The sequence below is a fragment of the Plecotus auritus genome (genome assembly GCF_963455305.1).
Source record: "Plecotus auritus genome assembly, chromosome: 6".
In the NCBI taxonomy this organism is placed as follows: domain Eukaryota; kingdom Metazoa; phylum Chordata; class Mammalia; order Chiroptera; family Vespertilionidae; genus Plecotus; species Plecotus auritus.
In genome coordinates this window covers 147,461,086-147,488,452 of record NC_137773.1, presented here as the reverse complement: position 1 = coordinate 147,488,452, position 27,367 = coordinate 147,461,086, and the positions used below count along the sequence as shown (strand labels likewise).

Sequence of the window (27,367 nt, the reverse complement as noted above, 5' to 3'; positions counted from 1 at the left end):
GCTCAGTTGGTTGGAGCGTGGTCCCATACACTGTAAGACTGCAGGTTTGACTCCCAGTCAGGACACATGCCTGAGTTGTGGGTTAGATCCCCAATAAGAGTTTGTGCAGAAAGCAATTGATTGATGTTTCTCACATCAATGTTTCTCTCTCTCTCTCTCCCTCTCTCTTGCTCACTCTCCCTTCCTCTCTCTCTAAATCAATAAATATGTCCTCAGATGAGGATTTTAAAAATAATAATAATAAATAAAGTAAAATAAAAATAGCCTTCCTTGTCACCCTCAAATTTCTTTTTTTAATTAAATTTTGTGGTGACATTGGTTAATAAAATTATATATTTCAGGTGTATAATTTCTAATACATCATCTGTATATTGTACTGTGTGTTTACCACCCCAGGTCAAGTCTCCTTTCATCGTCATTTTCCCCCCTATACCCAGGACTACCTCCTGCCCCCACTTTCCCTCTGGTAATCATCATACTGTTGTCTGTGTCTATGAGGGGTTTTATTTTTTTTGGGGGGGGGTCTCTTAATACAACTTTTCACCCAGTATTTTAGTTACTTATATTTTCTTTTTTAAGATAATCGAAGAGAAAATCAAGACAATCTCTTAGTTACTCGTGGCTACAGCTAACGCCAGTCCTTTTATACCTATCACATACCTTCCCATTTGCCAGTAACACATGGAAGAGGAAATAACCGGCTTTTGAGTGCTAGACTTGCTCTCTCAAACTTGAGAATGGCACCAAACATAACAAGACCTGGATGGAATTGGAGCAACTTAATCTTTAAAAATTGTTTAGTTATTTCTTTTCTGAGCAGCTACACTCAGACAAGGTGATCTGTCTGTGACCAGAATTAATCAGATGGGATCTAAGAGTTTTGTCAATACAGATCTGAGGCTTTGGCAAAATCTCTTTGAGGCGATGAGGAGAATGAAGAATTCTGGTACTGACTAAACAGCTTTTACTTTAATTTCTTATTTTTATGACTCCTTCATATTTCTTCACTTTGGGGGATTAACAGTTTGCCATATTTTTGTTACCTATGAGTAGAATCCTAAAGAAGTTATCAGCACAACATAGACTGAGGAAGTTAAAAAGTTCCCTTTAAAAAAAGGTTGGCCAGTGTGGCTTGGTGGATAGGTGTCAACCTATGAGCCAGGCAGTCATGCTTAGATTCCCAGTCAGGGCACATGCCCGGGTTTCAGGCTCGATCCCCAGTGGAAGGCATGCAGAAGGCAGCCAATCAATGATTCTTTCTCATCATTGATATTTCTATCTCCCTCCCTGAAATCAATAAAAATACATATTTTAAAAAGGTAGGATAGGAGCTTGAAAGATGGGGAGACCCACCAATTGAGCCAGTAATTGAAGAACCATAATGTTCACTAGACTAGTTCCTAAGGTCTTGTTGCAATGCTTAGCTGCAGACATTGTTTTCTTGATGTTGGTTACATGGCCATAAATCAGTTGTGCCCAATAAACCAAAAACTACCCCAAATGATTCAACTTTCAGAAAGAAAAAAAACTAGTTTCAAAGCATAGCAGGAGGTTTTGTACAGCTACCTGACTAAATACATAATTTAAAATAAATGATTAAGGTTTGAAATAATAAATTTAATTAGGCATGAAGGCATTGAAATTTCCACAAATACTGATACTTACACAGATTTGCCTTTGTCTCCACAGCAATGAATTATGAGAATTTAGGGGTTTAGATGCTGAATTAGTAGAGGAGCAATTCTTCTGGCTAGGTGCTGCCTTGAGCCATTGACAATTCATTAGTCTTGATCTAGAAGCACAAGCTCTTATTGGTCATCACTCTTCATGGGATCCAAGCTTGAGACAGCACTTTGCCTACATTTCCCCCTTCCTTAGTAATAAAATGATTAAAGAGATACAGTAACTGAGAGCTTCTTTATTTTGCTACCTCCATCCGCTCTCTTCTTTTCCTACCAACCACTTCAAGTTCTCCATTGGATTTCCTGATCCTGGCACCAAAGCTGACATTCACTTCAGCCCATTCACTTTGGAGAGAGGAATAAAGAAAAAAGGGGGAAACAAAACTTAATTTTTTTTTTCTTAAGAAAGAAGTGTTAACACATAAGGCTCCGTGGATGCACAGGAGACAAAGTTCTTTCTGTTCAGTAACAATCACCTGGGGAAGAGAGTGCCATCATGTTGGGCAAGGTTACAGCGCAGGGCCCATTGTGTGGGATTGTGTGACTATGTGTGTCAGCCCCTCCACTGCCAGAGCCTGTTCTGTACTCAGAATGGTGTCCATTGTGCCTGTGTTGCTAGAAGGACAGAGGCTCACCAATGGAAAACGCTCACTCTCACCTTCCCCCAATCTCTGCCTTGCTGTCCAAATCTACCATTATGGATATGATGTGGACCTCTGGCATCCAGGGCTGCTCTTGGCCTGTACTTCTGAAACAAAAGCTATTATACTGCACTATGAAAGCATGGACACAGAAATAAAACAGCCTGAAAGGCTAGACTGAGAGAGGGAGTGTGAGCTCCATTTAAAGTTAAAAACCCATGGAAAACAAAACACTTCCGATTAAAAATGGGCTTTCATGTCTTTGTGTACACACATATGTGAGTATTCGTCAGAACATTTCATCCAAATGCTCATGACAAAAGCGAGTGACCTGTCCTTGCTTTCAGAAGCCAAAGAGAAGTGTCGCTGGAGAAGAGGCCAGAAAAGAAGGAATTCTAAGCTTGCTAGATAAAGCTTGTTCTAATTAATGGGCTCTAGTGCAGAGCGGGGATGGAGGAAAGGTGTGTTTTTACTGAGAAATGACAGGCAGGGAATACAATGTGTATGATGTGTCTGTACAAATGAAGGATGCAATCAAAGCATTTATGTATAGCCCACCCCCCGCCCGCCCCCCACCCTTTTAGGAGAGAAGTAACAGAAAGCAGATGGAGTTTTGCTTTCATTGAGGTAAATTCGGTGTGCACCAAAGATGCTGAAGGCACTACCAAGTGGCTGATGTGTCTGTATATATCATTTAACGCTCTGAGAAGCCCAAGGTGCTTTGAAAATTTATGTGTCGGGGGGGAAATGCTCCACATGCTTCCTGGGTCTGGAGTAACCTTGTGCAATTATCAGAGGCTTACCCGGGCTTCAGACATCACCCATTCTACACACACATCTCAGGCATTTTAGATGTGGCTGTTCTTAAAGCTGTCCAGGGCAAACGACTTATGACTTCCCCCAATTAATCATTTTGGTCCCAAACTCACCTCCATTGTTTCGCTCATAACTGTCCCCTCTGACTGATATCCCTTGTTTCCTCTCTTCACTTATATAGCTCATGTCTTATCTAGCTTCATACCTCAGTGTTAACCAACAGTGTGCCCTCCAACTCCGAGGCTGAATGAGGGGCCGCCTCTCCCGCAGGCCTCTGCCTTAGTCCTATTACAGAGCCTACCAGGCTGTACTGAAAGTCTTCCCTACTCCTTTGGGAGTTGCTGGCCTCGTTTCACCTCTCTAGGCCTAACAACATACATAATACCTGACAAAAGCCCATGCTTAGCAAGCATTTTTATGAGTGAACAACTGATGACCAAAAATTCTTTCTTATCCCAGTTCTAAATCTGTTTATGCTATCACTTAAAGTCAAGAAAATCAATTCAGGGTCTCTTTTTCATTAGGACCGTAGAGTCTCCTTCCACAGAATGGAGAAGACTGAGGTCACCCTTTTGTAGCCACAAGCTAGGCATAGCTGTCATAAACAGGATCCAAATGCAGAGTCTATGAAGATACCCAGGGAAGAGGGTGAGGAGAGATCCACTTTCTAATCACAAGAGCAAATCCAGAGGTCATTCACCCTGCTGGATTCATGTATGAATCAAAAAGAATCACTGAAACTATGGTTAATCCAGAGGAGTGAGTGCTGTAAACTGGATCCCTTGTGCATCGATGTTTCATTTTGTTCATTCCTAATCCTCAAAGCAACCACATATGATAATCTAAGTTATAAACTGAAGCAGAGATGCAATATAGTGGGGGTTAGCAGCGTTATCTCCAAAGCAGTATTCAGGAAACTGGGCCTATATCACAGCCATTCTCTTTTCCTTCTTGGATTTGGCACTCCACCAAAATCCTGCCCCTGAAGCTTCCTCACATGTGTACATGCAATGGCAAAGCACCAAATGAAAACACAAATAATTCAATCTAAAGCCAAAGCCAATTCTGAATTACTTGTCTCAACAGAATTAACTGAATTTGCCAAATGCTCTGATGTTCTGTAACTATAATTACACTTCATAATGTGTTGCAATACAGTCACTTGGAGACAGAAGTGTTGAATTAATTGTACCATTTTTGTGACCTCTAGACTTTCTCCATTAAGACCAAGTTAATTCCTCAACATGGAAAGATTCATTTTTTTGTACAGAATAATATCAGTAATAAACCCAGAGCATAAGTGAGCAGTGTGCACAAATGACTGCTATCAAACAGCTATGTGATCACACCCCTGTTCCGCTTAAATGCAATTTATGTCAAATACATTAAGGGAGGATGTGATGAGTATTTGATTTGTTTTGGCTTTGTGGGCAAATAGCATAATTTCTCAAGGATTTGGATATGTGTTTGCGACTAGGCAAAACTAATAAGTAGGAGCATTACCAGGAGGGTCGTTTATGGGGTCTTGATGCATTTCTGGAAGATAGGCTTCTCCAGGGAGACACCTGAGGGCATCTTTTGTCAGAAGCACTCCAGATCATCAAGAAGCCATTGGGCATGTGCTGTTTTTGAGGAGATCTCTTTACCTTTCAGGCTTTCCCTGAATATGTGGATGGCAGTAGGACAATCCTGATATAGTCCAAGCCAACCCTTTAGGCCAATGCTTTGACTCAGTGTGTCTGTGAGGCAGGCAGGACAGTGGCCTGGTGGTTTTCTCTGGAGAGTACTTCAGCTGAGAGTTTGAGCAAAAAGGTTATTTCAGAGCATCATTCTGTTGCAGACTGAGAAATGGCCCATGTCCTGGCCAGGTGCTAACTGAGCTGCATTCATTTCCTTGCATAAGATCCAAGCTGACAAAGATACTCATTTATGGGTAATGCCAATAATCAACAGAATGGACAGAACTAATCAAGATAAATATTCATGGCTCAATGATATCTGAGGGACTGACTGATCTTTAAATGATGTGTTACTTTTCAAAAGCTAACATTAACCTGATTTGGTTTTAATGTAAGTGAGGAGTAGAGGATGTAAAACTTTGAACACAACTAAATTATTCATGGTATCTTCTAAGTCTCTTAGCACTAGTTTTTCAGATGCTGATTACTGTTTAGATATTTTTCCATTGATGATCTTGAGTATGAAAGCTACTTGATTCTAGCACATTACACTGTGATAGAAGCTGTTATTCCTACTTATAAATTCTACTTAGCTCTAACAGTGAAGAGTTAGTTTGCATTAACAAAACTATTGATGAAAATGATAAATAATAATATGGCTTTAAAAGTGATTTAAACATACATTATGAAGGACTCAATCATTCAAGTATTACCCTATCAGTCATTTATTTAAAACAACTTGGAACTGGTTTGTAATCAGTATAGTGTTCTGTCTTTATTCCTCCTGAAAAAATGGGGAAATTAAGCTAAATGTCTGATACATGGCAAAGGTCTGTCATTACCATAACCCAGAGGTTTCTGGGCAGCATCCAGCATACTAAAGATGGAAAATAAAGGAATAAAAAAAAATATGGCATATAAATATTACCAAACAGAAAAATAGGCAAGCAATATTAATTGCATCAAAAATATTAACATTCAAACAAAAATATGTCATAATAAAGGCTGCAAATATGCACTTAACAACATGGACTCTGAGCAGATTATATTTTCCAAAGGTGATTGTAAAAATATTGCCCATCCCACATGCTCTTCTGAAAATGTGACCCTGCTACTCCACATTCAGAGACTGAGTCTGATTTTCCTGCCCTTGAATCTGAGTTGGCCTTAGCTACTGGGTTGAAACCAATGAAATACAACAGAAGTGAAGTTACAAGACTTTTGCGGGAAAGGTCACAGAAGCCTTGCAGCTTCCACCTTGGTCTCTTGGGATGATTGCTCTCCAAACACTCCCAGCTGAATGCCATGTTCTGAGAAGGCCAAGCCCATGGAGGGGCCATGGGTAGGTGTCCTGGACATTAGCCCCAGCCTTTGAGTCACCCCCGCTCATGTCCTTAACATTTGAGTGAAGAAGTCTCCAGGTGAGTCCAGCACCCAGCCATTAGAGTCATTCCCACCTATTTGTGTCTTCACTACTGAGGTCCCACACATTGTGGAACAGAAACAAGCCTTCTTAGATGTTCCCTGCAAGATTACTTACTCAGAATCCATGAGCATAATAAAAATGGTGCTGTGTTTTGACAGTAAGCTTGCTCTGTTTTACAATGATCGATGACCAGAATAGGCTCAAAAATAAATCAAGTAGAAATAAACTACATAGGCTCAATATATAAAGTAAAAAGTTATAAAATTTCAAAGAAAATTAAATAATTTATAATCACAGTGGGAAATGTTACCATGTCTCTATAAAAAAAATAGATGAAGCAAATAAAAAGTTCTAAGAACAAAGAATAACACAATTAGCAAATTGATATAATACATATAAGGAGGATTCTGAACCCACAAAATAAGTAATGCAGGTTCTTTACAAATTCAAAGGCAACACTTATTTTAAAGTTAATTTTTTAAAATTTACCTTGACCTTGTATTATGTCACAAGAGAAGTCTCAAATAATTTCAAAGAATAAAATTAATACAATACATACAACATTTGTTGATATAACAGAATTAAATTAGAAATGAACAATCACAAGTTGATAGTATATAAAACATAATATTAAAATATATAAAGCAAGCATAAATGTGTGTGTATGTATATATACATATGTATGTATATACGTATATAAATGCACCCATACATAATTCATTACTTAAAGAGAAAATCACAATGGAAACTGAAAAACGTTTAGAACTGAAAATTAATAAAAGCACTACCTAGGAGACTTGTAGGATGAAGCTGAAGTACTACTTAGAAGCAAATTTCAACCTTTAGATGCACTATTTTTAATCCTGAAAAAATTCAAACAAAAGTAAAGAGGAGTGTAATGACCCTCTCTGTACCCATCTATCCAGCTTCAACCTTTATTAAACATTTGGCCATTTGGGATTATTTGGGAGCAAAATATGTCATATCATTCCATCAATAAATCCTTTAATATGTATCTCTAAAAGGTAAGCATCTTTATCGTCATATCCAAAACAACTAATAATAATTCCTTAGTAATATTTTAGCTAGCTAGTTAGTCAGAATCAGGATTCTAAACAATATATGGTCATTATTTGATTTATATATCTATAAGTTCCCCTCTCTCTCCTATTACTAATTGTTTGTTGAAGAAGCCTATTGTTTTTCTTGAAGAATTTCCCAGTCTGGATTTTATTGATTCCATCTTCATGAGGTCATTTAACATGTTCTTTGGTTCCCAGTAGTTAGATGTTGACAGCTAATTCAATCAAGATTTGGATTTTTAGCAAGAATACATAATAGGTACCAGCACATCAAGTCAGGAGCCTTTAGAAGCCATTTAGGATCATTGCCCACCTCCATTTGGTCATTAAGGGCTGCAAAGTGGTGATCTCCTGAGGATATTTTTCTTTATTTCTTTTTTTTTAATATATTTTATTGATATTTTACAGAGAGAGGAAGGGAGAGGGATAGAGAGCCAGAAACATCGATGAGAGAGAAACATCGATCAGCTGCCTCCTGCACACCTCCCACTGGGGATGTGCCTGCAACCAAGGTACATGCCCTTGACCGGAATCGAACCTGGGACCCTTCAGTCCGCAGGCCAACGCTCTATCCACTGAGCCAAATCGGTTTTGGCTATTTCTTAACTAAAATTATTCTAAAAAGAACTTTCCTTCATCAACTATTCTAAAAAGAACTTTCCTTCATCAACTATTTAGTTACTCTGAGGTATAGTTTGTATAAGAAAATCAGAATAAGAGCTGACACTTCCCTTTCTAAAGGATTTTCAGAATAATGAGTTGATATTCTAACATCAGAAATTACCATAAAGGATATTTTTAGTATCATTATGAGTTCATGGACTTTAATATATATATATATATATATATATATATATATATATATATATATATGATATATTTCAATTCACAGAAGACAATATTTTGATGGTCATGTTGTCCCATTTTTGGCCAATGAAAATGAACCCCTTTAATTAAGCATCAGGGTCCTAGTGTTATGACCCTGGTAGTCTTTGATAGCTTCTTTATTATCTATTGTGACAGATGTTCTGGAATCATTTTACACATTTTCTGCTCCAGATCTGGACTCAGCCATTCTGCAAGAAACCCTGCTTTCTTCCAGTGGTAATGATATTTAGAGAAATGCATTTTTAAATGACAGATTAGAAATAAATTAGTACTGTGGTCATTTCAAGAAGCTAGATGCAAACATTTATTTAAAAAGAAGTGGAATAAAATATTGAAGCTAAGGGCAGAAATTAGAAACTAAAAGTTTGTTCCTTGCAAAAACTAATACAATTGGTTTTATAATAATAAAATAGACAAACTTTTAACCAGACAATTAACCAAACTAAGCAAGAATAAAAAGGCAGAAATAAACAATATTTCTGGAGGGGGTAGGGGAGAGACAAATTTACATCTAAAATGATACTAAAAACATTATTTAATTAATACTATAAATAATTTTATCCAAATATATTGGTAACTGGGTATATTAGAAAAGTTTCTAAGAAAAATTTAAAAAGCAAATTGAAGAAGAATAGGAAACCTGAATAAACCAAAAACTACCAAAGAAATTGAATTGGAAATTGAAAGACTTCCTCACTCTCAAAGACGTAGAGCCAGGGGAGTCTGGTGAAAATGTTAAGAAATATGTAAGGTGAGACTTCTACTTGTCCATTACCATATCCCCAGGGACTAGAAGAGGAACTGGCACATAGTGAATATGCAATAAATATGTGCTAATTAAACAATCTCAATAACACATAAACTTTTTCAAAGAATGGACAAATACAGAATGATGGAAATTAATTCATGGAGGAGGGTAAGTATACTCTCAGTACTAAAACAAGACAAGGAAGGAAAAGGGAAGAAAGGAAGGAAATTATAGATTAATCTTATTTATAAAACTAAACAGAAAAATATTAGGTAAAATATCACTTACTTGAATACAACAATACATTAGAAGATAGGACATATCCCAAGAATGCAAGGAAATGTCTTAATATAATAAATGACAATACCAGATTAAATGAGAAAAACTATGTGATCATTTCAACAAATACAGAAAAATATTTAATGAAATTCAACACACTCAGGTTTTAAATAACTTCTAGTAAATAGAAACAGAAAATAATTTTTTAAATCTGGAGAGAACATTTGTTAAAACCTAAAACAAATAATACACTTAATGGTGAAACATTAGAGGTGTCCCTTTAAAATCAAGATCAAGGCAAAAATGCCTGCATCATTGTTTCTAACCACCATTGTACTGCATACAAGCAATTCAACTCTGAAACAAACATGAGAATTGAGAAGAGGAAACAGCACTGTCTTTATTTGCAAATAAAAGAATTCAGCGAGCTTGCTAGAGACAAGATTTATATACAAAAATCAATTGAAATCCTGTATAATAGTAATAATCAAATAGGACAAATAATAGAAAAAGATCCATTCACAATACCAAAACATTAAAATCTACAAAGAGTCTTGTAATACACATGCTTTACAGAAAAAAAAAATTATAAAACATTATAAAGTACATGAAAGGAGACCTGAATAAATAGAGATAGATACTCCACATTCATAGATAGGAAGACTTCATCTTATAAAGATGTCAAGTCTTCCCCAAAGTAACCTATAAATTTAATGTAATTCCAATCAATATCCCAACAGGGGTTTTATTTATGGAATGTGACAAGCTCATCCTTAAATTCACATGGAGGAGTAAAGGGCCAAGAAAATCAATGACTCTTTTGAAGAAGAGGAACAAGGTGGTGGGTGCGCGGGTGGGTGAGGAAAAGGTGGGACCATGGGATGGCAGGAAGGCAGGGAGGAGTTCTGTGCCCTCCCCCCTGTTGGACTGTCTGTACACCCATTGTAATGAAGACAGAGTGGTGCTGGTGCCAGATGGACAAGTAAATCCAACTCTGCCACTTATTAGCTATGTGACCTGGGGCAAAATTTTTAGCCTCTCTCAACATCTTCTTTAATCCTATCTGGAAATTTAGCTTTATAGCATCTAGATCATACGTGTGTTATGCAAAATATATAAAATAACTGATGTAAATAGTAGGGACATAACATAGGGTATTTAGATACATATCTGAAAACCAAAAAGAGTAATTCAGCTGTAACAAGCATTATTAAAATTTTTTTTGCATTTTATTTTTTTATTAAGGTATTATATGTGTACATATCTTACTATTGCCCCCCACCCCACTCCCATACATGCCCTCACCCCCCAATGTTTTGCATCCATTGGTTATTCTTATATGCATGCATATAAGTCCTTCGGTTGATCTCTTATTTCCCCCATCTCTCCCTAACCTTCCCGCTGTAGCAGAGGCAGTAAAGCATCAAACAGACTGTCAAGCTTTATTAAAATATTAATTCGGAAATTGCACTTCCAAATGTTTTGGTTTCTCCTGGTCTTCAGGGGTCTTCCTCACGTTACTGCCAGGACTGTGTGTCCTGTGTTTTAAAAAAAAAATCCAAAGGCTCTTGGCCAAGCTCCTTACTTGTTACTGGGTCTTGACTATCTTTTTATTTCTGATGCTCACTTACCAAGCACAATTCCTCACTCTCTTCTGAACCTAGAAGTCCTCATAGGTTTCTTTGCCCTGGACACAGACAGATAGCCCTCAGTAAATTCCTTGGTCCTTTCTGTAACCTGGACACAGCCCTCAGAGGAGGGAGAGCACACAGCCTATCTTCCCTGTGTCTATGAGCCAATAAGATGCTCAAGGTAACAGGGATATTGCTATCTAACTTTAATTAGCACTAACTTTTTTAATACCAGAAGGTATTACCTGAAACCTTTAACTGTAGTTGTAGGTAATTTTATTTTATTTTATTTTATTTGGCCTAGATTTGTTTCCCAAATTATCTCTTCTTCTATAACTAACATTATGTAATAAGCATAACTAAATAACATCAGATAATATACTTTATTTAATTTTTAAGGGGGAAAATGTATTGCATTAGTACATCTCTTCCTTGCAGGAAGGGGCCTTCAGTTTTGTCTGAGTTTCTTGAGAAGGTCTGGTTCATGGTACAGGCTCCAGGTTTCATTACTGACAATGCTTTCTATTGCTGTCGACATCATTTTCCTCACCAGAGCCAGAACTAGGTCAGAGAAACCAGGACTTACTAAGGAATAAGAATTATAAATAATTTCTTTTAATTGTGTGAGTTTAAAACTTATTATATGCGGCATGTGGGCCTTCCACAGCACAGAATAAACTGAGGTTATTAACTCAGCATATCCAGTTAAAATAGGAAGCCAAGGTTAGCCAGTATTAGAATAACAACGAACACCTTACACTGCTTCTCTGAGGCCAAGAATGGCTTTGTACAGCTCTGGTCTTTACTAAAGTTAGTGAGCAGGGGTCTATGAAACAGTCCTGGTTGGAACCTCTAGACCCCAGAAGTTCTCGACCCCTTTTTCTATCATGGCACACATGACCCATGATGTCCCCATGAGGATCATACTCCATGTATGTGCTGTGATTATAGGCAGCAGAAAGATAAAATAAGCGACAGTTTATGTGTACTACTAAGTCCTAGCAATTTCTTTCTCTCCTTAAGAAAGCACATTAAAGGCAAATACGAGGGATTTTAAGGGGAGAATCCCAAAACTGGTCTAATTTTTAATGAATTAAATTGCTCAAAACTTCACATCTTTCTTATAACTGAGAGTACTGCTCTAAATACTTAATCTTGGGTATCAGCTCTCATAGAGACACTATGTTCCAATGACAAGAACACCCTTCTCTCTTCAGTAGACACACATTTCCAGAAAGAGCCTGGAACTGTCTCTCTTCCCTCTGTGGTGGTGGTGGTGGTGGTGGTGGTCACCTCCCAGGCAATGCAAAATTTGTGTATCGCTTGGTAACACTCATCACCATGTCTACACTTAATGAAACTAATTCTGAAGGTTGGAAATCAAAATCCTATCTGGGTTGAGTATAGGGTTTCCTGGTAAAAGAGGAAACAGGAATCTTTTGGTTCAGTGGCACTTTTAAAAGGAAGTTTAATTGAAGTCTGAAATGTTGCATAAATGGAAGATATAAGTTTTAATTGAAAAATAATTATAACCACTTAATCATTTCTAAATGAGGGCTGTAATTGCAGTCAGTGCACAATAGCCACATACAGACACTGAGATTTCTGCAATAAAGCAGGGATGGTACAGCTTGATTTGCTAATAGCACTTCCACTTCTCCTCCCTTTTGTCTCAAAGATTAATTCAGGCAAGGGCTATTAGTGCTGTTAATTGGTTCTGCAATTTAGACCTTGTGCCTGTGAATGAATGACTGATGCAGTCGCTCAGCCAATAAATGGGAGCACTTCGTCAATGCTCCCCATTGTCCGGCAGGGCATCCTCCCTCCCGCCAGCCCTTGGGGACAAAAGGCTCAGCGCCTCTTCTAGGTAACAGCTTCAGTAGGACCTGAGATAGGTCGACCAGATGCCTTTGAAATGAGGCTGACTTATTGAATCTAATGATATTCAACTAGCGCTCTTCCCCTGTCACCAGAAGGAAGGTTTCTTTTTGTTTTGAACAGTCCCCTCACTCTGTTATGAGGTTATGAAGGAATAGGAGATCTGGTTGTTATGACGCTTGGCAAAAGAAAGCACCAACTGTAACATTAGCTTGAAGATAAATATACCCCAGAGCTCAGGGAGAAAGCCTTCTTTAATTGCTGCAGAGCCTTCCTGGCATAGACACCGCACCCCCAGGGACGCCTCAGAGAGTTATCAGGCCCGATGGGGAACCATACCGAATGTGCCTCCCCCAGAGGACTCTGGAGATAATTGCAAGCTGAAACACCACGGAAGAGACATCCTGATTGAAGACACACTCACCAGTGGTCATTTGCAAAGCCACATCGGATTTCATTATTCAGACAAATTTCCATTGCTCCATGAAAGAGCCCCTCCTCCATGACTGCAGGCCTAGCCCTCTCTGCCATGGAAATGTAGACCAATGCTTTTCAGAAGGAAGACATTAGGAATCAATGGCCCACCTGGCATTTTAGCTCCCTAGAACAGCTGCAGGCGAAGAAGATGAGGGCATGAAATGCCCTTAAGGAGGGGAGGGAAGTGAAGATGGAAGGGTGCTCTGTGGCTGACTTGATGTTAAGCATGGCGATTCCTTGAATTCTGTGCAGATTGTGTACTGAGGTTACATATTCATGCTTCTGCCCAGGGGGCCATCGTGTTCAATTTGAATCTCATTTGAGAAGTAATTCTTCTCTCCAAAATAAAAGTTTAAATCTCTTCTACTCATGCAATAGAAACTGTACCACACGGAAGGAGATCCAGAGTTCAGATGAGAGAGAGAGGGTAATACCACAACACCAGGAAGCAGTTTCTGGAAGAACAAATTTCTAGTACAAATTTCTAGCCACAAACTCAAATATTTAAGAAAATAACTTTGTCCATTCTTTAATAACAGCATAATTTTTACTTTCAGCCCAATTTCACCCAATGACAGAAACTCAGATCCTCTTCCTATGTTTTCCTAAAGGTTGAATCCAAACCTAGGTAGTTAGGCATCAGGGAGGCATCATCTGTAGAGAATTTTCTTTTATTTTTTAAAATGTATTTTTATTTATTTCAGAGAGAAAGGGAGAGGAAGAGAGAGAGCAACATCAATGATGAGAGAGAATCATTGATCAGCTGTCTCCTGCACACCCCCTACTGGGGATCAAGCCCACAACCTGGGCATGTCCCCTGACCAGGAATTGAACCATGACCTCCTGATTCACAGGTCAACACTCAACCACTGAGCCACACAGGATGGGCTATAAAGAATTTTAAAACAATAATAAAATGTGTTCAAAGTCCATCTGCTTTTTAGTATCATCATGTGACAATTCCATATAATCTATATCCCAGCTAATAAAAGAGTAATATGCAAATTGACCATCACTCCAACACACAAGATGGCTGCCCCCATGTGGTCAAAGATGGATGCCCCCATGTGGACACAAGATGGCTGCCACAAGATGGCCAGCAGGGAAGGGCAGTTGGGAGGGACCAGGCCTGCAGGGGAGGGCAGTTAGGAGTGACCAGGACTGCAGAGGAGGGAAGTTGGGGGCGACCGGGCCTGCTGGGAAGGGCAGTTGCGGGGGAGCAGGACTGCAGGGGAGGGCAGTTAGGGGTGACCAGGCCATCAGTGGAGGGCAGTTAGGGGCAAACAGGCTGGCAGGGAAGCAGTTAGGCATCAATCAGGCTGGCAGGGGAGTGGTTAGGGCGGGGGTGGGCAAACTTTTTGACTCGAGGGCCACAATGGGTTCTTAAACTGGACTGGAGGGCCAGAACAAAAGCATGGATGGAGTGTTTGTGTGAACTAATATAAATTCAAAGTAAAGGAGCGGAGGGGAGAGCAAGAGAACCGGATAGAACAGCCGGATCCGGCCCTCGGGCCGTAGTTTGCCCAAGGCTGGGTTAGGGGGTGATCAGGCTGGCAGGCAGAAGCGGTTAGGGGCAATCAGGAAGGCAGGCAGGCGAGCAGTTGGGAGCCAGCAGTCCTGGATTGTGAGAGGGGTCCCAGACTGGAGAGGGTGCAGGCTGGGCTGAGGGACACGGCTCCCTGTGCACAAATTTTGTGCACCGGGCCTCTAGTGTATATATATATAAAAGCCTAAGTGACCAAACGACCGAACTACTGTCACTATGACTCATACTGACCACTGGGGGCAGATGCTCAACACAGGAGCTGCCCCCTGGTGGTCAGTGCGCTCCCACAGCCAACCTCCCAATGGCCCCTCCCCCAGTCAACCTCCCAAGGCTCCCATTAGCCCCCATCACTGGCCAGGCCGAGGGACCCCACCCATGCATGAATTCGTGCCCAGGCCTCTAGTGTTAATAAAATTCTCCTCCAAAATATCTTTTGTTGGTCTAAAAATCTAAACAGTTATTGTTGTTATTCTTGATTATTAATACTAATACATATGTAATCTTCAAATTAGCACATTTTATTACTTCTTTTTAATAAACATTTTTTGCATAGAAGTTAATTCAGAAAGTACCCTGCTATCTACTTAGCCTGACACACTTGAACTTAGCTACACACATTTGTTTCAAGAGTAAGCTCTTAAGGGTTCAGAATCATTGTGTTTGCTTCTGGCACAGTTTAATGTCTCCGACTTCTATACTACAACATATTCCTGCATTTAATGAGTAGATTTAAAATAAGCCAGAATAGCTTATTTATTTCAAAGACAAAAAATATGTGTTATTTCAATTCTATGAGTGCACTTGGAGTTTTTCTTGTGTTTAAAATGTAAAAGAATACAAATTACAGTGTAATTTTTTTTCTTCTTAAAAAAACAAACAAAAAACTAACCCTGGCCAGGTGGCTCAGTTAGTTGGAGCACCATCCCATGTACCAAAAGGCTGCAAATTCAATTCCCAGTCAGGGCACATACCTGCATACCTAGGTTTCTGGTTCAGTATTGGGGAGTCTGATGGGAGGGGGCAGGAGGGAGGGTAGTTATGGGAGTCAGCTGATCAATGTTTCTCCTTCACATTGATGTTTCTCTCTCTCTCTCTCTCTCTCCCCTCCCTTCCTCTCTCTCTAGAAATCAATGAAAAACATCCTCAGGTGAAGATTAAACATCCTCAGGTGAAAGTATTAATTCATGACTTTCCCCCTTTTCTGTATTATAATATTTTCATTTTTATTTATTTTTTTGCTCATATATGGAAATTTTATTTTTAAAATGTCACAATCCATGTTCATCTTTGGACATTGTTATTGTTTCCTTTCATGGTTATTGCTGAAAGAAATTTGGTCATATAGATGGAGAAAATGTTAACAAATGATCTTCTGTGAATATCAAATGTACTGGACACACAATTGTAAGTGGACATACTGATTACTGAAATGTGGCTATGTTTTGGTCACTCTGACTTGTGGATTTTTCGCAATCTATGAGTAATCAGGAAAGCTATGGGACCTGCTTGGGAAGTCATCCACGATCAGGAAAAGAGCTATTCCAAGCGTGGGTTTGAGAGAACACTGGGAAAGAAAGTCGTGTTGCGCTTGCAACATCCGGATTCTGTTCCTTTGCTGTTTTTTGCGAAGCATACTGGAGGGAAGCCTCTCTCTCATGATTACACTGGACCCCTACACTGAACTGAAATGCGATGGGAAGAGCAGAAAATGTCTGAGAACACCAAGTGCCACCATTACACTCCGTGTAAGGATGTGCCTGAGCACAGCCAGAGCTGCTGAGACACGCAGAGGGTGTCCCCAGAAACCTGGTCACTGCCAATGGGCCACAAATGACCATTTTATTTATCATCCCGGGTGAAGACTTTCAACAAGCTCCTTAGTGAAGAATGCATTGAAATTGATCACAGAATCCATCTGTATATGCTTTATATTTAACTGCCCGGTTTGTTTGTTTTTTAAATGAGTTCTATCTCATTAACAAACCCAGTTTTAGGTTTTATAAACATCCCCCAAAGATTGTTTCAAATAGATCTGGACAGCTGCAACTTTAGAACCAATGAGTGGATCCCACAAAGAGGTAAACTAGGAAAGCAGCTCCCTCCCCCACCAAAGGCCATGTTAACAACCTTATTTCTGTCTGAGTGAGTTTCATGCTACGCTCACATTCTTCGGGGAAAAAACAGAAATACCATAAAACCTCGAGTTATACAGAAGATAAGAATCTGCAAAGTACTCTAATCTAAAACTGTAATTGGAGGCATTAATTTATATATAATTGGAGAGTAGAGACCTCTGCCCATCAATTTGACATTAATTTCACTAAAAGAAGATATTAAAACACAGCCTTGTAATGGAATTATTAATCTGATTAAAACTTTATTCACCAACATGAACAAGCAAATCAAAAGAGAAGAAATTAAAATGCCCACGAATACAGGAGAATGTACTTACTGGTGGATAATAATCAAAGAATTGCAGGTTAACCTAGACATCACTTCCATGTATTCTTTCTTGGAAGTAGTAAAAATATTGATAATCCTCAATTTTTAAAGATGTGGAAAATTGTTATTTAAACATACTTTTTTAGGAGTATAAGCTGACCTACTTTTTAAAAAAATATATTTTTTTATTGATGTCAGAGAGGAAGGGAGAGGGAGAGAAAGATAGAAACATCAATGATGAGAGAGAATCATTGATTGGCTGCCTCATGCACGCCCCAAACTGGGGGCCAAGGCCACAACCCGGGCATATGCCTCGACCGGGAATCGAACCATGACCTCCTGGCTTATAGGTTGATGCTCAACCACTAAGCCACGCTGACCGAGCTGATCTACTTTTTGAGAGAACAATACAATCAAAATTTTAAATGTGAATCTTTTTAGGTTCATACTAGATATTTCACTTTAGTTGGCTTATCCTAAGGAAATAATAAAACACGTGGGGAAAGATTAAGGTTCTAAGATACCAATATCATTGTTCTTTATAATAAAAAATTAGAAACATCTAAATATACACTCATAGAGAATTGACTAAATGAATTATAATATAGTCACATTATGGAATACTATGCAGCTTTGTAAAAGATTGAGGTATGCTGAAACCGGTTTGGCTCAGTGGATAGAGCGGCGGCCTGCGGACTCAGGGGTCCCAGGTTCGATTCCGGTCAAGGGCATGTACTGTGGTTGCGGGCACATCCCCAGTGGGGGGTGTGCAGGAGGCAGCTGATCGATGTTTCTCTCTCATCGATGTTTCTAGCTCTCTATCCCTCTCCCTTCCTCTCTGTAAAATATCAATAAAAAAATATATTTAAAAAAAAAGATTGAGGTAAATTTTGATGTAATGACATAAAAATTATTCCATGATATATTAAATTAAAAATAAAGAGGTTATAGAATACTGAGTGTGATCAGTACATTGAATATATACCACTGTTGATATAATAATAATGCAACTTTATTTTGGGGGTTTTAATGACACTTTAAAAATTTGGCCAGTGGGTATACATTTACTCTGCAATGAGATAAAATTCCAGCAGGCCCATGATTTTTCTGCTCACTCTTGGTTAGACAATTCCACAGTCACTTTAAGTTACAATTACTGTCTCAGCTAAACCAACAGCCCAGCCACTTCAAAAATCAGAATGGTTGGTTCGTGATTCTAATCAAAACTCCAAATTTGATTTAATATCATTTACATATGAGACCTGTTAAGATGTTAACCCTTTGTCATTTGTCTTTTAACTTTGTGCTATGTTTTGCTGTAGAGCAAACCTGTTTCGGGCCAGAAGCCTATAATTAAAAAGGAGAGTGGAGGTGTCTTCTCCATATCGAATGTCTCCTCCCCTCTCCTATGCACCCTTCCTCTCCCAGGAAGATCAGTCACTAAGTTTCCTTGAGGTGGGGTGGGGTGGGGTGGATGTGGGATGGGAGCATCCGTCAGGGGATAGGAAAGGTCTTACTTGAACTGGTTCAACAGTAAACTCATTACTTGGTCAAACAAATTGAACCAGAAACCAGTGTGGAACAATAAGACACTAAAGACAGAATCTAATCTGAAATCCAAGGGGAGTGGCTGGGGCTGTTTGTTGATAGAGAAGGTACAAAGGAGGGGAGGGCATCCCAAGTGGCAGAAAAGAAATGGGCAGTGGTTGGGAGACGAGAAAGAATGCCCTGTGCAAGTAACAATAGGGATTCCATGGAATTAGAAAAGAGGGAGCAAAGGGAAGGAGTCATGGATACCCAGCATGTACCTGTCTTGTATGTATTACTACCTCCTGAGCAGGGTGTCTCATGAGTCTCCTCTAACTAAAGGCGTAGCTGAGGCTCAGAGAAGCTGAACAAGCAGCAAAGCAAAACACTAAACCCAGGACCCCTATTCCAATCCCCTGTTCCTTCCACAAGTGGTGATTCCCAAACAACCCACAAAACCAGCATCTGACTGGCTGCTCACGTCACCTGAAGAACTTCTTTAAAATTCATCATCCATAATCCCTGGTCTTGTCCCAAACCCACTGAATCAGAATGGCTGGGAGAGGGCAAAGTAAAACTTGTTCATAAGCTTTTTGGTGCTCCTGTGGTGCAGCGAGTTTGGAGCTAATATGTTAGGTGTATCACATTACCTCTAACATATCTGTAGGGCAGGAGGCAGATGACCTGTTATTTCCTGGGCACCTACTTTGCTTTGCTTTACTTTATTAGAGCATCTCCTGGGGACTGCTCTGAGTATATCCCTACACATCGTCCTTCCTCAACATGCGGATGAGACTGGTATTATCGCCACACCAGTGAGGAAGCTGAGAACAGTTATGTGATGCGCTAAAGGGGCCCTTAGCCAGTAGCAGAGCTGTGGTTCAGACCCCAAACTGTAGGAGCCCTGCTGCCTGGTCTTTGTCCCTTTCCACACTGTACAGGAGAAAGACCTTATGCTGGGAGGAGGGAGGAGAGATCAAGATACTGCAGACGAAAGGGATAATTATGCAGCAACTTAACAGAGGGATCTGTGGTGGTGGCCAGACTGTGGGAAACCTCGGCTGGGGAAAACCAGTGGGAGAACATCTAAAGAACGGGTTCAGGGTCTGCGTTTGTGGACTCCCCCCATTATCTCCTGCTTCCTGGGCCTAGTGAGGACCAGGTGTTTTGAGAAGCCTGTATCCTGAGCAGCTGGCTCCCTCTCGTGGCAGCTGCGGCTCATCCTTGAATGATCTGGGACCAGGCAGTCTTGTGGAGCCCTGGTGGCAACCTGGCTGCACATTGGAATCACCTGGGAGCTGTTAAAACCTACTCATTTCCCAGGCCAGGGAAATAAGAATATTTAGGGAGATTAAGACCTTCACTGTCCAATACAATAACCACTAGCTACATGCTGCTACTGAGCACTTGCGATGTGGCTAGCTCAAATTGAGATGTAAGTGTAAGATACACACTGGATTTCAAAGACTTAGTACAAAAAAGAGACTGTGAAATATCTCATTAATAATTTTTTTTATTAATTATGTGTTGAAGTGGTATTTTGGACATATAGGTCTAAATAACATATATTGTTTAAATTAATTCACCTGCTTATCTTTTTTATTTTTAAAAATGTAGCTACTGGAAAATTTAAAATTACATATGTGGCCCTCAGCTCATATGTATGATTGCCAGATTTAGCAAATAAAAATACTGAATGCCCAGTTAAATTTGTATTTCAGATAAACACAAGTAAGTTTATATATATATTAGAGGCCCGGTGCATGAAATTCACACTAGTAGGCTGCCAGCCGGGTACTCCCTCCCTACCACTGGCTGGCCCCGCCCCCTGGTTGAACTCCTGGACAACTCCCGAGGGAACAATTTGCATACTACACTTTTATTATATAGGATATATATTGTTGTTGTTAATCTTTGCCCTAGGATATTTTTCCATTGATTTTTAGGAAGAGTGGAAGAGAGAGGGAAAGACAAAGAGAAACATCAATGGAAGAGAAACACATGATTGGTTGACTCCTGCACGAGCCCTGACCAGAGCCCGGGCTGGGGAGGAGCCTGTAACCAAAATCAAACCCAGAACCCTTTGGTCCACAGGCTGACGGTCTACCCAACGAGCCAAACCGGCTAGGGCTATTTATTATATTTTCAGTATAAATATGTCTCATGCAATATTTGGAACATACTTGTGCTAAAAATAAAATTCATTGTTTATCTGAAATTACTTCATTCACTTCTCCTTACCAAAGAAGGGGAGAAAATTCTGCAGAGACACAATTCTGACTCAAGCATACACAACCCCTGCTTCCTCCCGCCCCCAAATAATGCACCTTAGCCATCAGTATTCTTGAATTCTCAGTCTACAAACATTTATATTTTGGTTGGTGGCAACACCACACTTTCCCTAAGAATAGTAAGTAATTTATATTTGTGCAATTATAGTGTTAATTCCTTTGGTGCCCAGAACAACATGCAGTCTGTTTTGAAGGAGTATTACAACCTCTGTTTCTAGTGAAATAGAACATTACTTACAGTTTAAATGCTAGTGTTTTCAACTTCTAACCATCAAGATTTCAAAAATCAGATGGTCTATTTTATAAAAAAATCATATTACCCTTAAAAAGTAAACAGTAAAATAACCTAAACACTCAACAGTAGGGGAATGGTTAAACAAATATGGTACCCCAGATAATAGAATATTAAAAATTATGCTCGCAATGAATTTTTGATAAAGAAAATATTTTATAAATATAAATGAAAAGTATGATAAAAAGTATATGTGTAGTATGATACTACGTTAAAAATATTGTATTCAAGGAAAGAAAACTAGAAAGAAATAAAGCCAAAATATTACCAATGGCACCTCTTAAAGGTAGAATCACAGTTTATTGTTTTATTCTCTACTAGAGGCCCAGTACACAAATTTGTGCATGGGTGGAGCCCAGCCAGCCCACCCCAATTGGGGCTGATCAGGCCAGGCCAGCCATGGGGAGGGGCCATGGGCAGTTGGCCAGCCAGCCCTGCCCCCTGGTCAAACTCCTGGTTGAACTCCCGGTCAAACTCCTGGTCGAGGGGACAATTTGCATATTAGCCTTTTATTATATAGGATGCTTTTCTTATTTATTTATTTTTTGTAATTTTCTCCTTTGTTTTAAATTTTTTATTATACTTTATTTTTAGAGCAATTTTAGATTCACATCGAAACTGAATAGAACTTACAGAGATTTCCCATATATCCACTGCTCTCCCCCGCCCCCTGCACCCCATGAACACACACACAGAGCCTCTGTTATTATCAACATCTTCCAGCTCAGTGGTACATTTGTTACAATTGATGAACTACATTAACACATTATTATCACCCAAAATCTACAGTTTACATTATGGGTCACTCTTAGCATTGTACATTCTACAGGTTTTGAGAAATATATCATGACATGTATCTACCATCATAGTATCATACAGTAGTTTCACTGCCCTAGAAATCCTATGCTCCACCTATTCATCCCTGTTTTGGATTTTTAAATTTGTTTATCCTTTAACATTTTCTACCATTTTACAATAAGAAAAAAAAAATACTGTCATTTAAAGAAACCCTTTTGTGAAGGGAAATGCAGGTTGCAGCTTTCATTTTCCCTGGGACTGAGAAACTCTTCGAGTATATTTTCAGCTCCCTGAATAAAAGCACCCAAAGGTGAACATGCAGTCTGTGTGCGGAGAATCAGGAGGAGGCAGGAGCCTCCTGCTTCTACAGCTAGTTAAACAGAAACCAGCCTCCCACTCGTTTGTTCTCTCGTCTCCTTCTCTTCCTGAGAGCGGGAAACACAGAGAACCACTTCCTGATTCTGAGTGTCGGCTCAGATAAGGTGTGTGCTGGGTGGGTCAGTGAAAACCTCAGTGACCATCACCCCAACCACTGCCCAACCAATGGGCTTCTTCTCATCTTGTTGCATGCATTAATTAACTAGAGGTGATTTGATCTTACATTTTAATTTTTTTATGTCAACTAATTAGAGGTCAGAAGAAAAATATCCTCCTCAGCTCATGTACATGAACTCTTTAGTTTGTAAAACACAGTCAGAGCACAGGACCTTTCGGGAGTGTTCTGAAGCATCATCACAGTCCCTTTTACCCACCCAACATACAGAAATCTTCCACCAAGGATAGCAGTATATTTTCCTTTAGCATACCTCTATTCTTCCAAGTGAAATTTTGATTTCAAATTCTTAAGTAAGATGATTTCTCACAGCACTCCATTCTGCTGCTTGTTTTTTTACTTTTTCGATGGTGTCTTTTGGCACACAAAACTTGGGCCACCTCTCTTTGAGCCCAAGTCTATTCCTCAGTATTCTAGTAATACTCGCTCTTCAAAGCCATCATCATTCCTAGTTGCCAGTCTTCCTCAACGTGCTCACAGCTGTTTTGGCTAACAATTTCCAAATAGGAAATACACACAGCACAGGTACAGATAAAACAACCCACTGGTATACAGGAAGATAATTTCAGAACTTCTATTTACAATTATTTTTGTATTATCTTCCTTTAATTTCCAAGATAAGTTATGTTTTACAATGTAATACATAAATATAGTAGCACACATGATATCATGTATAAACAACTATGCATATCTGGGGACAAGGACTGTATCTTATTCATTTCCGAATTCCCAGTGCTTAGTGTACTGCCTGGCCCAGCAGTTGCTTTTTAAATAAATGAATCTATGAAATGAGTCAAATCAATTACATGAAATCAGTCAACCAATCAATCAATGATGATTCTTAGTCCCTGTCCACAAAACATTCTAGAGTCCCTTGTAAAGTCATAGTCCCTGACCTTAGGGATGTTTCATTGTTTCCTTTCTTTTCCATGCCTGATGTGAAAGATTTTTCACCAGGTACACCATGTCCATCCACTTCCACCCACCTCATTCCCTGCCCCCTCAACCAGATCATCCTAAGTCCTCAAGATCTCCTGTCCTCTCTCACAGTCATCACCTCCCCTCAGAATCACCAAAATGTTCACTCTTACCTTCAGCTCAAGAGTCATGTTTCTAATACCTATATCCTGGCAATGCTCCCCCTCAATGCACCTTAACGGTGAATATCTCACTGGATAAAGACAGCTCCTAGTCCTCCAGCTCCAGGCTTCTGCACTCATGCTGGTCCATCATAACAGTTTTCTTATTTGAAAAGAGATGAGGAAAAAATGGAGGACAATGTAGAACATAAATACAAATATGTATGTCCTAGCTGTCCATGACTGTTCTTTATTGAGATTATACTTTTTTATATTAAAATATTCTTTCTCGAGATGTAAGTCAGGGAAGGCGAGAGGCAGGTGGGAGATGGGTCCCTCTGACCTGTTTTCTCTGCATGTGTCCTGTTCCCCAGATAGTGCCCTGCAGTTTCTGCACGAACGAAACATATCTCACCTGGATCTGAAGCCACAGAACATTCTGCTGAGCTCCTTGGAGAAGCCCCACCTTAAACTGGCAGCTTCCCCTTCGGCCCCAGCTCTCCCCAGACTGCCAGGACCTGCTGCGGCAGCTCCTAGAGCGGGAACCTGGTCGTCACATCTCCTTCCAGGATTTCTTTGCCCACCCCTGAGTGGACCTGGACCATATGCCCAGTGAGGAGAGCCTGGCACGAGCAGTGAGCAGGCCACTAGGGACCATCCTGGTGGTGCAGGCTGTGAAGAAGGACCAGGAGGGGGATGCTGAGGCTGCCTTATCACTCTACTGCAAGGCCCTGGACTTCTTTGTGCCTGCCCTGCACTACGAAGTGGATACACAGTGGAAGGAGGCAATTAAGGCAAAGGTGCGACAGTACGTGTCCCGGGCTGAGGAGCTCAAGGCCATCGTGTCCTTCTCCAATCAGGCCCTGCTGAGGCAGGGGGCCTCTGTCCAAGTCCTGCTCAGAGGTAGGCCCAGCTCCTGACTGGGACAGTGGCTTGGGGTCAGCTCCCTGAGATGAGAAAACAAGCTGCTCCCCTCACCCTGAGCCTTTTCCCTTCATCCCAGAGATGGCTCGGGACAAGCCACGCCTCCTGGCTGCTCCGGAAGTGGCTTCAGCTGCTGTGGCCAAGGAGGAGGAAGCTGGCGGGGAGCAGGATGCCCTGGACCTGTACCAGCACAGCCTCGGGGAGCTGCTGCTGCTGCTGGCAGGTTCAGAACCTCATGGCTCGAGCTGAATACCTGAAAGAGCAAGTCAAGATGAGGGAGCCTCACTGGGAAGCTGAGACCCTGGACAAGGAGGGGCTGTCGGAGTCTGTTCGGAGTTCTTGCACCCTGCAGTGTCCGCAAAAAGATGACTGGACAGACCATGTCCCCCTGAAGTTGGGGGACACACCAGACTGATGCCCAGAATTCTGTGGCCCTCTGCACCATGGCGGGGTAGCCTTCCTGGATGGGCAACTCTGCGACCACCTTCAGGATGCTCTCCACCCCACAAAGGCTCTGATGGCCCAGCCCTTGTATGGGCTGGGAGCACTGGGTCTGGCCCCAGGGGAGGGGAGCAGGCCTCTAAGAGAAGAGTGTCTCATGTGGCTTTGGTTAACTGCTGACTGCTGGACCCTGAGCCTGTCAATTTAGGGCATCAAGGCTCTGTTTTGCTCTCAGAAGCAAAACCTGCTCAGATGTAGCCTGTGCCCACCCCTTTCCTTCCTGGGAGCCCTATTTCAACTCACCTCTATCCTCGCAGTGGACCAGGGCGCTCAGGGACCCCTCAGGGACCACCCCCCGCCCCCATGGTCTGCACTCGGCCCTGCAGAACACCAGTCATTTTGGAAGCTGATGTCTGTCCACCCTCAGTATTTTAAGTTAATCCTGCAAGCCATGAAAAGAATCTATTTCGTAGGGTGGGGCAAAGTGAAGAAATTCTTGCCTGTCCCTGCCCTGTCCCAGAGGTATGAGGGAAGGGTCCCTAACCCTCATTCCTCCAGCCTTCATCTCTAGGGAACACCTTATTTTCTGCAGAGCTGGTCCTGGCCTGGAACAAGGAGGCATGGCGCCTGCCCGACTCCTCAGGTTTTAGAGACTCACTAGCCCAGGAGACATTTAAGGGCTGACATGGCTGCTACCCCAGCCTGTGCCCTGGGCAAGCACCGTTCCTCCTCTGGGCCTGGGTCTTCCCAGCTCCATTGGTGTTGCTATTACCTCCTATCCCCCTCCCCGATGTGGGCTTTTAGGAGTACCAAGTGACTTTCATCTGGAGAACAATGTGTATACCAGGAGTTATTTGGGGATTTGTTTTTTAAACTCTGGCTGTTGGTGATTTCTAACCTTTCCACCCTTCAGTGCCTCCTAGGGCAAGGGTCATCTTTTCTGCCCTATCAGAGGCCAGTATGAAGTGTATCATTTATTGTTTCCCTATTAAATTATTTTCTGAAAATAATAAAATAAAATATTCTTTCTCTTATGAATGATGGTGATTATGCTAATTAGTTATTGTTCTTACTGGACAAAATGAAAAGTTGGCAGTCCTCTTTAGGTCCTGAAATCTTTTGTATACAAATTTACTCATTCATACAATCCAAAAGTCTGGGATCACCAACCCATCAGCAAACAGAAATTGTTCTGTTTGATTTGTTTTTAAGGTGAAGCCAGGAGACAATTCATGGAGTAAAATATAAATAGTCCACAAGAGGTTACAAACTAAAGCCTGCCATTTAATCATCATGCCTTGGACATCTCTTTCCTAATAACAATAGCAGAGTTTAGATCTGAGAGGGACTGTGAGGGGCCTGGGGTACTGAACATCAGTGAGGAAGGCAATCTCAGAGAAACATACACAGAGGAGTCAGAGAATCATCCGAGATGTCATCACACCCATGCCAAGGGCTGATTCTGTCTCAGAAATTTTGTCCTCAAAGGGCCTTCTATATTTCAGGGTATACCTTGATATTGGCATATGTTGGAGAAACATGGACAAAGTGGATAGTGTCCATATTTCTGCTGCATCTTACTCTATCACCAAAGGGAACAAGGTTTGGGTTTTCCAACTAAAATTCTATTTGGCAAACAAATAGGGACCTAATTTTTGTCCTGCCTGAGAGGATGTGTAATGTTCAATTATTTTCCAAATATACTAGGCATATTTTTTATTAAAAGTTTATACACTCAAACTGAGACTCAAAACACATCCAGATCTAAAAAGCCAATGGATGCTGGGTGGCATTTTGATTGGCCATGCTTATTGGCTTTTGAATGAACTCCTGAGACTGAAATGGGGTGGGTACTTGAATCGTTTATACCCCTGGTCCACAGTCAAGGGAGCATTATCTTGTTCCTCCCACAAGCCAAACCAAATGGAAATGAGTCACTACATGGCTGAATCCTGTTCCTGGAACACCCATATTAGGCTGAAAATCAGGTTTCAGTGGTCATTTTTCTGAGTCATCTCTGACTTGGCAACATGAGCTCATGTCAAGAATATGCTGAGTTTCTCCTACAGAATCTGGGATGGACTTTTCACCTGGAAGGAACAGGTTGGCTCTCTCACTTCCAGAAATCTGACTTTGTTTTTCAGAGCCCACATTCAGTGCTTGGAGACTTCTGGACATAGTGATATTCAGTTTGTTATTTCTCAAAATATTTTCTATACTGTAAATGAGAAATAGTCTTTATTGCTC

The 27,367-nt window shown here is 40.6% G+C and overlaps 1 pseudogene across 1 annotated transcript in view; it reads left to right on the top strand.

Moving 5' to 3' along the window:
* Positions 1 to 25,105, top strand: part of LOC308251856 (serine/threonine-protein kinase ULK3-like) — a 33,486-nt pseudogene extending 8,381 nt beyond the window's left edge. The window contains exons 2-3 of the transcript in view: positions 24,235 to 24,658; positions 24,759 to 25,105. The product of the transcript in view is annotated as a serine/threonine-protein kinase ULK3-like (transcript). The remainder of the gene's footprint in view (positions 1 to 24,234; positions 24,659 to 24,758) is intronic.
* The last annotated feature ends 2,262 nt before the right edge of the window (positions 25,106 to 27,367 follow it).